The following is a 12,263-nucleotide window of genomic DNA, read 5'->3' as shown; positions in this document are numbered from 1 at the left end:
TCAGTATAAAGAAAAAATGATAAATTTCAACAATTGGCTAAGCTTCTGGTGTCATTCAAAGGGGATCCAATGTCTGTCATCCTGGGACGACATGCTCGACAAGTTGCATTGCTTTGCAAGAGACGGCTTGCACCTGTCACCCATAGGCTTTCGAATACTGGCCAAGACTCTTGCTGCCCCCATAGTGCCTTTTTTAGGCAAGGCTCAAAAGTCAAACCCACCTCCGTAAACAGCATAATTAACAAAAAACTGAGGGTTATGCTATTCAACGCTAGGAGTTTAAATCTCAAAATGCACGTGCTCAAAGGACTCCTCAGTATGGAGAACGTCGACATCTGTGCAGTAACTGAAACCTGGTTCAAGGCTCCAGAGAGCACCCCAGCACTACCGGGCTACAACTCATACCACACATTTTGGCCACAGAACATGGACCAAAACACAAAAGGAGGGGGTGTATCTATATTCATCAGGGATACCTACACCTCCAGGTTAGTGGCGCAGCATGATACCTCTGAGATCATCCATGTGCAACTAACATTGGGCAAATCTGCAATGCAAATTGTGGCCTGCTACAGATCACCCTCCATGACTCAGGACCACCACTCCACCTTTCTGGAGACACTGGAAAACATGAAGGTCCTACCAAACACCCTGATAATGGGTGATTTCAATTACCCTACTATTCACTGGGAAAACTACTCGAGTACAAATTCCCAGGCCCAGCGTTTCCTGTAATTCATCAACTCAAATGCTCTGGATCAGCTGGTAAACTCCTCTACCAGAGGTGAAAACATATTGGACCTGGTCATCACCAACATGGGCGACAGGTGTTCCACACCGGAGGTCAACCCGTCACTGGTTAGATCAGACCATAAACTAATCACTCTGGATGTCCACACCCCACCACCACCCCCAACTAAGGAAACCAGAGTAAAAAACTTTTCTAAAGCAAACTTCACCTTACTTAAGACAGAGGTGGTAAGTTTTACTGCCCCCACGCTAAAGGATACTGCTGCCCAAGATGCAGAAACCTTTACGAATGCACTCTACAAGCACCTACAAGGATGCAGGGATCATGTCATCCCTAGCAAAACCAAGACTCACTTCTCTACGAGAAGGAAACCAGTTTGGTGGACCCCTGCAATAAACAGGCTATACAATAGAAGGAGGAAACTAGTTCAGGAAAAAAAGCAAATCCCAAGAAGGAAAGACATCCCTGATCAGTATCAGTAAGAAACTGAGGTCCATCATGAAATCATCCAAGACTAACTTTGAAAGAAAAATAGCCAAGGATTCAAAAGATAACCACAAAGCCTTCTTTAGCTATCTTAAGAATCTAAGTGGCAACTCGCAGATATGCACTGAACTAGTGCAAAATAGCACAAAATATACTGAACCTACTGATATTGCCAACATCCTGGCAGATAGATTCAGTGCAAACTTCACCCCCCTCTCACCTCCAAAAGGGCTCACAACAATACCGGAAAAGTGTAGGGTCCCAAAAATCACAGACGCACAGGTGAAAACAGCCCTTTCAAGAGCCAAAAATACAGCGTCAATGGGACCAGATGGTCTCCCAGGCTGCATCTTGCACGAACTACAGAACGAATAACCCCCCCACCTAAACACGCTGTTCAACCTCAGCCTCTCCACAGGCTATGTGCCCATAGAATGGCACACAGCAGTGGTTATTCCTCTCCACAAAGGAGGGGCCACAACTCACCCTGGTAACTATCGCCCCATAAGCCTGACTAGTCTGGTCTGCAAGGCTATGGAGCGCATCATCATCAAATTCATTAACAAAGACATTGGGAACCTCCAAACACTTGACCCAACCCAGTTTGGCTTTGTTAAGGACAGATCATGCCTACTAAACCTGGCTGACTTCTTTGAGACAGTCACCAAGGACATAGACGAGGGAAAGGTGGTTCACACAGCTTACCTTGACCTCACCAAGGCTTTCGACAGCATTCTCCACTCTGGTATTACAGAAAATCTCATCTGCCTGAACATAAACCCCTACGTCACGAGATGGGTTGCCAACTGGCTTACAGACAGAACTCACACGGTAAGAATAGCGGGTTCCAGGTCCGACTCTAAACCATTCACAAGTGGTGTCCCGCAAGGCTCAGTCCTGGGACCCCTATTGTTCGGCATATACTTCTCAGAAGTACAGGCAAACACAGGAGGACTATGGCTAACCAAGTTCGCCGATGACTACAAACCGGGAGCCATAATTGACTCTCCGGCTGACACGGACATCCTTCAAAAGGGCCTTACTGAGATGGACACCTGGTGTCAAAGTCATGGCCTCAAGCTAAATGCCAAAAAATGCATTCTCATCCCATTTGGGCAAAACAAAACACCCATGAATTACCACATTGGTGGCAGCTCCCTTAATACAGAAGAGGTAATAAGAGATCTGGGGACCCAGGTAGATAGTAATCTCTCCTTTGACAATCATATTGCCAAAGTAGTTAGGAAATCCTTCTATGTGGCCCATCTAATTACTAAAGGGTTTGCATCTAGAAATAAAGAGGTTATAGTGCCCCTCTACTCGTCACTCATTAGGCCCATTATAGAGTACAGTGCCTCATTTGGGATGTACTTCACAAGACACTTCCAACAGCTGGAAAAACCACAAAGGTAGCTCACCAAGAGGATTACTGGTCTCAAATATATGTCATATGCAGCCTGACTGAAAAAACTCCGGCTGTACTCAGTGGCATATCGCTTACTCAGAGGTGATCTCTGCCTGACTTACAAAGCCATGTCCAACTTAGAATTGATGGACATGCTCCACCTAAAGAAATCCAAGTCACTGCGAGCCATGCGCTCTAGTGAGCTAAACCTCACCACAACAATAAATAGAACATGCTGGAGGGATATATTCCTGTCACAGAGACTTCCCATGCTTTGGAACAAAATTCCAAATTATATCAGGCAGAGCCCCTCACTAACACTCTTCAAGGGAAACCTTGACGAGTGGATGGGTAACAGAAAATACACCCCTGGGATCACTTCATTGGCTCTGCTTGACAGGATCAGTTAATTAATCAATGGGGTGGAAAAAGCTGATATACTCTGGCTAGGCTTATAAATGCCTTGGGCAGATAGCCTAGTACCTACCTATGAACCTATATAAATAGTTCTTGCCCATGGGTAAATCTTCATTCAAAGATGTTAATACTTTTAACCAGAATTTAGGCACTGCATCTGGGCCTGGGATTTTCCAATTTGAGGCTTTTCGTAACTTTGTTTCAATCCCTCTAGCTGATACTTCAACCCATTTCATATCCTGTACCTTTAATCTTCTTATTCTTTCTTTTACTTCTTCTAGCCATTTAGCATCTTTGTTATAATTTTCTGTATGCTTATTGTTATTCTCCTTAAGGATCTGCATACAAAATCCCAGCGTCTTTTTGTTTCTTGAGCTTCCCCCATGTTTTGTCATCATTCCTTTCCACATTGAATTATAGCCTTCTGTGTATGCTATGTATTGGAGTCATAACTGTGTAGCTCTGAAATACCCCTTCAAATCAGGTAATGCTAAACCACCTTTGTTTTAAACATGCAGTCACTCAGACATATGCAGATAGACACACAAATTTCCATTGCTGTTTTTCAACTGCAAAAGCTTCTTTGTGAGAGTTTCAGCTCATTTCTTCAGAAAGGATTTAAGAATGTTAATGAACAGCTGAAGTGAATGAGAAAACATCCTGGGAGGAATTTGTTATACATGGTAAGAATGGAAATGGGAGTGCATCATTTCATGTCATTTCAGGCTTCAAGTCAAATCTGCTGTAATAAAACTGTATTTTTAGTGAATGTTCAGAGGGCATTGACTGGGCAACAGTTCTGTTCTTCTTTGAAAAATTCATTTAGTCTCAAGGTTATTAGTTTATTTGTTTGTGTCTTTCAGCTTTTTCCTGGTTAGGGGTCGCCACAGCGGAACTCCGGTCCGCTAATGATTGGCAGTAGATTTTTTACGTGCCGAGTTTGCCAGCCCTGACGCACAACCTTCAACGAAGGTACGCCCATTCACGCATGTCTCCACACAGAAGACGCTCTAGCTGAGAATTGAACGGCACAATGTCTTGCTGTGAAGCGACAACCCTACCGCAGCACCACCACCACAGCTCTCAAGGTTATTAGTGCAGGCCATGAAATAGGACATCAAAAGCAATAATTTTGCATAAGTTGTGATGTGTTTTTTAGTCTATATACATGATTTTGACAACTTCATAATGAGTTGTTACAGCAAATAACATGGATAGGCTCTTGGTTTAATGGTGTAGTAGCTCTCATTTGTACAGTTTAAATAAATCTCAATAATTGCATAGATTCTGTTTTAATCTTTGAAAAATTTATCTTTTAACATATTCTAACGCCTTGCTCACAGTGATACTGTTTATATGTTTTAATAACAAAAATAGGATTTTGAATATTAAACCTGAAGCACTGATACAAAGAAAACTTTTTTCAGGCCATAGAAATGATTTACTCAGTTTGTTTTATATAATTTTATCCTGCAACTCATTAACACCAAAATGACTCCTTGTTTACTTTCAAAGCCATTTATTTCACTTAAGATCATAAATATAAGTGTCATTGTGTTATTAAGATGTAAAGTATCAGACTTCTGCTCAATCAGCTGTACTTTTACAAACCAGCAGCAGGTTTAATGCATCATACTTTTTTACCATGTGCTTTTTAGGAATTTATTTGTTTTGACTGCCTGGTTTGTTATTGGTCCTTAGTTAACAAGAAAAAAGATAAGTTATAAAAGTGCTTCTTAGTTTAAAATGCATATAATTGCTTCCCATAAGTTTTATAACAATTGATCTACTGCCCTTCAAGATGAAACTGCACAAGGAACCAACATCCTAAGCACAACTGGGTGAATCTGAACTCCCTGATTGCTGTTTTCCATAGAAAATCTCTGTGGTTGTGGCTTTTAAATTTCACTTAGCAGTGACTCATTTCTTTTTGGACATTTCTGTTCATGTTTTATGCCACAGCAGACTTGGTGTGAATAAGTTTAATGGGTGCTAGGGCTTGCCTCCCACAATGTGTGTATAGAGGGATTGCCTCCCTCTAAAAAACTATTAACAGTAAATTTTTTATTGGGTTGATCTATTCCTTCTTTGTGTTGCCTAACATGCTTCTCTTGAACTTCTAAGCATATTCTCTCACAGATTAGTGGCTTCTAGATCAAACATTTGTTTCAGAATCACTGTTTTCATATTTTGATGCAGAGGAACCTTGTGTTGGACAGATAATAGTACAGAGGAACAGATAGCTTATGCCTTTGCTGTCTTACATTGGTATAAACTTTCAGAGACTGACGACTGGAATAGGTCAAGTTCTTGGAAAGAGTTCTTCATGGAAGTATCACTTACATGTTTTTGGAGGGAGAAAGTCTTTATGGTGGTACAGTATTTTGGTCTCAAGTTTGAGTTCAGGTTTGTTATAGAACTTAATTTCTTACACACTGTAGAATAAAAAAGTAAAACAAAGTCAAGCAATGTGATAAAATGATATAATCAAAGGAAAAAAATGTAATATGAATTACATATGCAGAACAATTCTTAGTGAGACATTCTAATATGTATAATTCCAAGTAAACATTCTAACTAAACAACAGACTGACTTGCAACAAATATAACAAAAGGTGCAACTTTTTTTTTTACACAATAAAGTTACATTTTTGAAAATGGCAAATGCAGTAAGTCCAGTGGCCAATTAAAAAGCTTGTGAGACTAACTCACAAACAGCTGCAACCTAAGTAAAATGGACATTTCTAAAAGGCAGCATCCCAGCAGCCTTAAGCCTTCAACATCCAAATACACCCAAAGCATTTTTGTAAGTAATAAAGTCCAAGAAATCTTTTGTAGCAACAGGTCAAGCAAAACACAACAAATTGGCTTGAAATCAGGATTAGCAGGTGGTTAGCTGAGAATAAATTGCAAAAACAGCAACCACAAAGTTACTTACGGCTAACTCTTTTCAAAAAACATGGCCCTATTATTTTCATCCATTTGTATCAGGGCTTTGAACAAAATAGCTCTCTGGTTAACAAAACAAACCTTCTATCTTTCCAAAAATTTTCACAATAAAAATATAATGCAGAGACTTTGCAACACATCTGTGAATGTTCCTTGTGCTTTGGTTAAAATTCGTCTCAAGTGATTACAAGTGACCCAAATCACCAAACCTGACAAAAGCTGCTCACAGCTGAGTCTGATCTTAAAGCTATCAAAAATCTGTGCCTACCTTCCATTGGTTATGAACAAAATACTTAGCAGCATTAGCAACATTGGCTGCACAGACTGTGCAATGTCCACTTTGCCTGACCACAGAATTATGGAATCACAAAACAAACACATTACAGACATCTCTGGAAGAAAAGTTCAGTAAATATTTAAAGGAGAAAAACAACATTTTAGTAGAACTGTATGGGCTGGAAACCATCTGTAATCATTGCTAAGAGTCTATCTCTGCAAGTTAACATATATATATGGAATACCTGCAATGTTCATTGTGCTTGAAACAATCATTTGTTCATTTTAATGTTATTGTACAGCAGGTCCCACAGTTCTCAACTTCTTTTCTCTGTAATATGCAACAAACTAAAAAAAGAAAGGCAAAGGCCCCAGATTGGTGGTATCTTTTAAACACTGACATTATTCACTAAGAACTTTGATACAATAAGAAGATTTGAATTAATATGCATTTTATAAAGATTCCTGTAGTTGCAGCATATGTCATCATTTAATGACTTTGGGCCCAATTCCAAAAGACTTAATCCCAGTGTAAGTGAGAGAGCAGGTCTTGTGGAATCTAGCCCCCAGTGTAAGCCTGTTTATAGATAGGATTTACACCAAAGTAAGTCACTTACACTGAGAGCAGGTCTTTCGGAATCGTGGCAGACTTATATTGAGAGCAGCTATTTTGGAATCTGACCCCACAACTTTCACAGTTTTGCTACTAAACCACACATTTTACAAGCATTGTAACAACATTCTTAGGAAAATCCAAACCATCCATGAAAGTCAGGAGCAGTTGAATTGACCACATCTTGAACTTTAACCTCCTACATCCTTCCTGTCCTTGGCTTCCTCTTCAACGTATAGTCCTCCTGAACCTTCTAACATTCTTTTAACATAGTCTTGCATATAACAACATATTATGACACTTTTCACAAAGAAATTACTCAGATCTTCCATGCAACCCATAGCCCTCCAGAACACCCACCATCACAGCTCTCACATAAAAACACAAACCACACACCCACCTTCATGGAGGCTCTCATTTGAAATCTACGCAAACACCAGAGACCTCCAAGGCAGTAATACACTTGACCACCACAACACAGCACAAACCACAAGACACATAGCTCCCCTACACAGTGTGCCCATCAACCTAAGCCCCTAAGGCAAAACAGCTTGCCCAATACACTAATCATAAGTGACTCGATAGTGAGGCACACTGATGTCCTGCTCACTAGGTTGAATAAGGAGAAGGTAACAGTCAGCTGTCTATCAGGTGCCAGAATCCGACACATAACACACGCACTCAGGTCACTCCACAACAACTACAGGTATGACTCTTTCACTGTCCATATGGATGTGAATGACCTGAGGCACACCTCCCTGGACTACATGAAAAGAGACATGGAGGAGCTCTTGGATTACATGGCCCAAGCAGGTATGACCCTAGCCCTGAGTAGCATCCTATCATTGCCCAAAATGATACCACAGTACAAGCAGAAAATGATTGACTTCAACAATTGGCTAAGTTTCTGGTGTCATTGTAAGGGGATCCAGTATCTGTCTGCTTGGGATGACATGATTGACAGGCCTCGATGGTTTGCCAGAGATGGCCTGCATCTGTCACCCCAGGTTTCCAGATACTGGCTAAGGCTCTTACCACCCCTATAGTGCCTTTTTTAGGTGATGTTCCAAAGACCGAATTACCACCGTAACAGCTATAAATAAATGCAATCTGAGAGTCATGCTGCTCAATGCTAGAAGTCTAAATCTCAAGATGCACTTGCCCAAAGCATTCCTCAAAATGGAGAACATCGACATTTGTGCTGTAACGGAGACCTGGTTTAAAGCAGCTGAAAGCACCCCCTATGCTACCAGGCTAGGGTGTATATCAAAAGATCGAACACTGAAAATTTGGAACACCAAAACCTCGAACTTGAAAGTTCGAAGACTGAAAATATCGAAGCCGCGGAACATCGAATTCTTTCCCAGGGAAAAAATTTGGTGGGCCGTTTCCGCAGCTTCACTATTTCCTCCAATGTGGTGCGATCTCGGAGTTGGTATATTTAAGTAGGGGGTGTGTGTGGGGGGGCACAGCCCCCCACATTAGAAATAGTTTGCAGTGTTCATGTGTTTTCGCATTTTGTACTGGAACAGCAATTTTTTTCCCTGGGAAAAAAATCGCTGTTATCAGTCTTCGAGGTTTTCAGCTTTCATGGCTTTAGGTTCGATGTTATAACATTCAAAGTTCTGACACTTCAATGTCATGATATAGATCCCCAGGTGATAACTCGTTGCACACCTTTCAGCCCCAGAACATGGACCAAAGCTCCAAAGGCAGTGGTGCTCCATATTCATAAAGGTGATGCACACCTCCAGACTAGTAGCCCAGCATAACACATCTGAGATACTTCAGGTACAACTAACAATTGGTAAGATGGCAATTCAGGTCATAGCCTGCTATAGGTCCCCAACCATGTCCCAAGACTCTCACTCCACATTTCTAAGCACCCTGGAAACTATTAGGGTCCAATCCAACACTCTCATACTAGGTGACTGCAACTACCCCTCCATCAACTGGGAAAATTGCTCATGCACTAATACACTGGCTCAATGCTTCCTGGAATTCATCAATTCCAATGCCCTGGACCAGTTCATTCTTACCCCCACTAGAGGAAGCAACATCCTTGACTTGGTTATTACTAACATGGGCAACTGTTGATCTACACCAATAGTCAATTCCTCCCTGGTTAGATCTGACCACAAACAAATCACCATGGAAATACACATCTCACATCCCCCCCCCCCCCGCAAAGGTAACCACCATGAAAAACTTCTCCAAAGCTGACCTTGGGCTGCTATAAACAGAGGTGGCTAACTTCACGGCACCCATGTCAATGGAAAATAGATGCATGACTGCCGAATCATACTCCAATGCACTATACGAACACAAACATAAATGCATGGAACTAGCCATAACCGACAGAACCAAGATGCTCTCCTCCAAAAAAAGGAAGCCAATCTGGTGGTCCCCTGCCATTAATAAACTCTACAACAGAAGGAAGAAACTGTTGCAGAAAAAGGTGAAGTCCCAAGACTGGAAAACCTCTCTTATTAGCCTCAGCAAAAAGTTGAGATCCCTCATCAAAACCTCTAAAGCCAGCTATGAAGGCAGAATTGCAGCAGACATTAAAAACAACCACAAAGCCTTCTATAGTTATGGCAATACTCAGGTTTGCTCTGGGTTACTGCACAATGGTACCTCCTATACTGAGCCAGCAGATATTGCCAACATACTGGCTGACAGATTCAGTGCCAACCTTACCACTCCCCCCCCAAAGGACCATCACAATACCAGAGAAATGCCAGGCACCCAACATTACTACAGCACAGGTTAAAGCTGAATTGTCCAGTGCCAAGAATACAGCATCCATGGGACCTGACAATATCCTTGGATGTGTTCTACATGAACTATAAAGTGAACTGGCACCACATCTGTGTGCCCTGTTCAATCACAGCCTCACCTCAGGCTTTGTCCCTACTAAATGGTGCACTGCTACAGTCATCCCTCTCCATAATGGTGGAGTGACTACAGACCCTGGAAATTATCGCCCCATTAGCCTGATGAGTCTGATATGTAAGGCTATGGAGTGCATCGTCATGGACCTAATTAACAAGGACATAGGGAATCTCCAAACTCTAGATCCCATGCAATTTGGTTTTGTGAAAGGTAGATCATGCCTGCTCAACCTAGTTGACTTCTTTGAGTCAGTCACTAGAGCTCTGGATGAGGGCAAGGCAGATCATACAGCCTACCTCGATTTGGCCAAGGCCTTTTATAACATTCCCCACTCAGGAATTATTGATAAACTCACCAAACTAGGTATCAATCCATCTATCACTAGGTGGGCTGCAGATTGGCTCACAGAAAGACCCCACAGTGTGAAAGTAGCAGACTCCAAGTCAGACTGCTGATCAGTCATGAATGGAGTCCCACAGGGATCAGTCCTGGGTCTCAGAAGTCCAGGCCAACATGGAGGGACTCTGGCTGACCAGGTTCACAGATGACTGCAGGCTGGGAGCCATTATTAACTCCCCAAGTAATGTAGATATCCTACTGAAAGGCCTCACTGAGACCAATGACTGGTGTTGAAACCATGGCCTTAAGCTTAATGCCAAAACTTGTGTTGTCATACCCTTTGGGAAAAACTCAGTTCCCACTAATTACCACACTGATGGGAGCCATTGAACACTGAAGGTGTTATAAGAGATCTGATGACACAGCTTGACAACAAACTCTCCTTTTACCACCACATTGCCACTGTGGTCAGAAAGCCCTTCTATGTGGCACATCTCATTATCAAGGGTTTTGCATCAAGGAAGAACGAGGTCATCATCTCTCTCTACTCTTCCCTCATTAGACCAGTCATCGAGTATAATGCCCCATTTGGCATGTACCTCATTCGACACATACAACAGCTGGAAAGGCCACAGAATTACATCACAAAGAGGATCCTAGGCCTTAAACACATGTCCTACATGGACAGACTCAAAAAACTCCAGTTTTTCTCTCTCTCATATTGTCTAATAAGAAGCAATCTCTGCTTGACTTACAAAGCCATGTGTAACCCAACTCTGTTAGAAATGCTACATCTAAAGAAATCTAAATCCCTCCGCGCCACATGCTCCAGAGACCTCACCCTCATTACCACAATCAGTAGAACATGCTGGAGGGACAGGTTCATAACCCAGAGACTGCCCATGCTCTGGAATAGACTTCCTATACATGTCAAGCAGAGCACCTCACCAACCCGCTTCAGGAGAAGTCTTGATGAGTGGATGGGAAATAGAAAGTTCTCCCCGTGGATCACTGCAGTGGCTTTACTTGATAGAGGCAGTGGGAACTAATGTCGGGCGGCATGATGCCAGGGCACTTCTAAGGTCTAGGCTTGTAAAGGCTCCAGGGCCATTAGCCTAGTACACACAGATGAACATATGAATCTTCTCCCCTTCTGGAAGAATCACCCTTTTCTGAGGTTTGATCGCCACTTAAGTTGATGAAGTATTCCTTAAACAACTTCTTATGGAGAAAAAGGACTTAATTATGTTTTTTATTCCTTGTACTTAATTATGTTTTCTATTCCTTGTTCTGTCTACAAGTACCTTTTTAGAATACTTAACCTTTCCTCACTGGCTTTAACTTGCTGGCTTGTAGACTGTGTCATAGCAGTGAGCTGCAGTCTGAGTTCTCAGTGCTAATTCTGCTGGTTGCACCACCAAAGTTCACATTGTACTAATTCTGCTGGTTGCACCACCAAAGTTCACATTGCACAAATTCTGCTGGTTGCACCACCAAAGTTCACATTGCACTAATTCTACAGGTTGCACCACCAAAGTTCACATTGTACTAATTCTGCTGGTTGCACCACCAAAGTTCACATTCTACAGATGGTATAATCAGCTGCTTACAGAAAGGAATTGTAACTCTTAGACTTATGATCATGAATCGTAACTGAACAGGTAGGGGTTGTGACTCTGGCCTAATGTGAAAAACGGAACATTACCTCATTGAGGTTGACATATTGATGCATAATTCCATAATCATTTCACAGAAATTGTCAGGAACTCTAGCATCATAGCAAATTATTCAGATCTGGGAAGCTCACACTCTGCAGTTTTGCTGAAACAACAATCACATGATGCTGATTTCAGCAATACAGGCAGTCCTGTGCATTGCTTTGTTGTACTGAATGGATTGTTTCAGCTCCTTAGTCATTTTCCTCTCAGGAATTGCTTAAGTGTCCCTAGTGAGAAGCCCATCTTAGTGTTTGTGGTTTAAAACTTCATAAACTTTCATTGTTTGACCTTGAGAAACAGATAAGACGTTAAGAATATAAGTGATCAGACACCTACGGACATTAGATCTCAGCTGATGTCCTTATATTAATACAGTGGAGTACTAAACTAGCTACAATATAGTGCTGGCTGAAA

At 41.8% G+C, this 12,263-nt stretch overlaps 1 protein-coding gene across 1 annotated transcript in view; it reads left to right on the top strand.

Moving 5' to 3' along the window:
• TMTC2 (transmembrane O-mannosyltransferase targeting cadherins 2) overlaps positions 1-12,263 on the top strand; it is a 1,891,588-nt gene that overhangs the window by 668,126 nt on the left and 1,211,199 nt on the right. The window lies entirely within an intron of this gene.

Source organism: Protopterus annectens, chromosome 11.part0 (genome assembly GCF_019279795.1).
Source record: "Protopterus annectens isolate FY-2018-M chromosome 11.part0, PAN1.0, whole genome shotgun sequence".
In the NCBI taxonomy this organism is placed as follows: Eukaryota; Metazoa; Chordata; order Ceratodontiformes; family Protopteridae; genus Protopterus; species Protopterus annectens.
Note: the sequence above shows the minus strand (reverse complement) of the source record. Positions and strands in the feature narration are given on the sequence as shown.